The following is a 3,213-nucleotide window of genomic DNA, read 5'->3' on the forward strand; positions in this document are numbered from 1 at the left end:
GGGGTTCCTCAGGATCCGCCGCTTTTAGGGAAGATTCACTGCCTGCTGTGTGAGCGGTCGAACCTCTTCATCTGTGCTCAGTCCCCTTGCAATGCTTCTCTAAGGTCGGCCTACATTTCACTTAATTCAGTGGCTCTCCACTGGGGGCGCTCTTCCCCTTGCAGGGGACGTTTGGCAATAAATGAATAAATGGGGACATTTTTCGTTCTTACAAGGGAGGGGAGAGGTGTGACTGGCATCTAGCGGGTTGAGACCTGAGATCCTGCTATTAATAAATACCCTATGTCATGTTCTGGAAAGCTTCCCATAACAAACAATTATCTGGACAGATGTCAACTCTGCCGAAGCTGAGAACCCCTGATCTACGCTGATGGTGTTAGGAATGATCTAGTCTGCATTTATTAAGAGGGAAGTCTTTTGAGGGCTGTTTTGGGTTGAATTGGGTCCCCCCCCCAGTTCATATGTTGAAGGCAAGTCCTATGCCCAGGACCTCAGAATGTGTCTGTATTTGGAGATAGAGCCTTTGAAGTAATTTAATTGAAATCGTTAGGCTGGGCACAGTGGCTCATGCCTGTAGTCCCAGCTACTCGGGAGGCTGAGGCAGGAGAACCAGTTAAACCTGGGAGGTAGAGGTTGCAGTGAGCCAAGATTATACCACTGCACTCTAGCCTGGGCAGCAAGAGTGAAACTTTGTCTCAAAAAAAAAAAAAAAAAAAAAGAGTAATCATTAGGGTGGGTCCTAATCCAATATGACTGGTGTCTTTTTTTTTTTTTTTTTTTGAGATGGAGTCTTGCTCTGTGGCGAGGCTGCAGTGCAGTGGCGTGATCTCGGCTCACTGCAACCTCTACCTCCCGGGTTCAAGCGATTCTCCTGCCTCTGCCTCCCGAGTGACTGGGACTACAGGCACCCGTCACCACACCCAGCTAATTTTTGTGTTTTTAGTAGACATGTGGTTTCACCATGTTGGCCAGAATGGTCTCAATCTCTTGACCTCGTGATGCGCCTGCCTTGGCCTCCTAAAGTGCTGGGATTACAGGCGTGAGCCCCCGTGCCTGGTCTTGGTGTCCTTTTAAAGAGGGGGAAGTTTGGACACGGGTGCACACAGAGGGAAGATGATGTGAAGACACGGGGAGGAGACGGCCACCTTTTGGGCATGATGATGCGTCTTCAAGTTGAGGGATGTCAAGGCAACCTCTGCAAGCTGCAAAGACAAGGAAGGATCCTCCCTTACAGCCACCAAGGAAAGCATGGCCTTGGGGATGCCTGGGTTTAGATTTCAAGCCTACAGAACAATGAGAGAAGATATATATATATATATATATATACACACACACACACACACACACACACACACATATATATATATATATTTATTAGAGACAGTCTCTGTCACCCAGGCTGGATAGAGTGGCATGATCCTGGCTCACTGCAGTCTTGACCTCCTGGGCTCAAGCAATGCTCCCACCTCAGCCTCCCAAGTAGCAGGGACTACAGGCACATACCACTATGCCTGTAATTTTTGTGTGTGTGTGTGTGTGTTTTTTTTTTTAATTTTTCTTGGAGATGGGGGTTTCACTATGTTGCCCAGACTCAAGTGATCCTGGCCTCAAGTGATCCTCCCACCTTGGCCTCCCAAAGTGCTGGGATTACAGGCATGAACCACTTTGCCCCACTGAGATTTCTGTTGTTTTAAGCCACCCAGACTTTGGTACTTGGTTAGGGCAGCCAGAGCAAACTAATGCCAGGGCAGAGCCAGTGCTAAATCCAAACTTGATACTAATGGGCTCTATACCCTGTGATGATTAAGGTTTCTGGGAAAAAGAAAGGGTCTTACCAGGACAGTGGTTAGACACTCCCGAGGGAGGAGAGGCCAGAATATGTAGTCTGTTGGCCATCATTAGACTCATGACCTGGAGCTGGCCAAGAACACTTGTATACTAAATGTTCAAAGCCACCAGTCATCAAAGCCTTTCATGGATAAATGACCCCAGCACAAAGTGTTTTTTGCTAATATTAACTTTGGTTCTATTTCAGATCAATAAAGGCAAAAACCAGGAGATCCCATAAATCCCACTGAGCCTGTCATAGCTATCAAATTATACCCAGATAAAGCTTCTAGTGGCTAATGACATGGCCATCACCCAGCGTGGACATGGGCAGGAGGGGCTCTCCGGAGCATCTGGTCTGCCGTGGAGCCACTTGTCACGGAGTGTCATCTGGAGGCTCTGTGGCTCTAATGGAGGGTGACGCTTTGAAAGCGATTATCTCCCCCATAAAAAAATAAATAAATAATAAGGATAATTTAAAAATAAACAAAGATCTGGATTTGCAGGCTACTTACTGTCCCAGGACCGAGATTAATGGCCAGTGGCAAGTTTTCGTGAAGATCTTCTGTAGCCTGATTAGCCGTGCTGGGAGTCCAGAGAGATAATGTCTTTTCACATATAAAAGATCCTATTGATTTCCTGTTAGTATTATCCCGAAAATGTGCGGTGTATATCTATGAAGCGGAGACAATCTTCCATCACTTGTTTTATGGGAAGAGAATGGTTATTGTATCTCTTCTCATAAAATATAATCTCTTTTTCTCTTCCAAAATCTACTCGTCCCTCTGGGAATTTCCACTTGTAATCTGTGCAAGTGAATTGATTTTTTTATTTTGTTTTATTTTTTGCATGTGCAATATGCACATATTTTTATATTTGGCTTCTCTACATTTTCTCATTGTTCTCTGGAGTCTGGCTTTTCTAGATTGTTATCTGAGGTTGTTTAAAAATAAGTAAAAAAAAAAAAAAAGTCAGTCCCATTGAAACACGCACAGCCATGTACCCGACAGCGGGTGGCAGGTTCCTGTGACTGCTCCCACCGCGGGGCGCCACCTTTCTCCCCCGTCCGGGGCTGGCGTTTTTAAGTTCCTAGGAGGGCTTTGGAGACAGTAAGAGGTTGCCCAGTGGGTTCCAATAGGATGCAGATGCAAAATACCAAGTCACTGAATGAAGGAAGTGCTCTTCCTGCTGACTGGGGTTCTCAGCGTTACGTCTGGGCATTTCTTCAGGATCAATTAAGACGCAAGGGCAGAGTCCTGCATATTTAAATACTGTGCCCTGAGTAGTGGCTTCCTAAGGTAATGAGTTTGGCTGAGAAGACCCCAGCAATGCAGTCCTGTCCAGATCTTAAATAGAAAGCTTTGCAAACTGGAGCTCCAGCTATGA

General features: G+C 46.0%; 1 long non-coding RNA gene across 2 annotated transcripts in view; it reads left to right on the top strand.

Moving 5' to 3' along the window:
* The window catches only part of LOC105540671, a 5,408-nt gene extending 3,071 nt beyond the window's left edge, over positions 1-2,337 (top strand). Inside the window, exons 1-2 of one of the 2 annotated variants that reach the window (XR_001006233.1) lie at positions 19-104; positions 2,036-2,337. This is a non-coding gene — a long non-coding RNA (uncharacterized LOC105540671). Of the gene's footprint in view, positions 1-18; positions 105-2,035 lie in introns of those variants that run through there. The other variant, XR_001006232.1, reaches the window with a different exon arrangement.
* Positions 2,338-3,213: the final 876 nt, after the last annotated feature.

This window comes from Mandrillus leucophaeus, unplaced genomic scaffold, assembly GCF_000951045.1.
Source record: "Mandrillus leucophaeus isolate KB7577 unplaced genomic scaffold, Mleu.le_1.0 Scaffold105, whole genome shotgun sequence".
NCBI lineage: Eukaryota > Metazoa > Chordata > Mammalia > Primates > Cercopithecidae > Mandrillus > Mandrillus leucophaeus.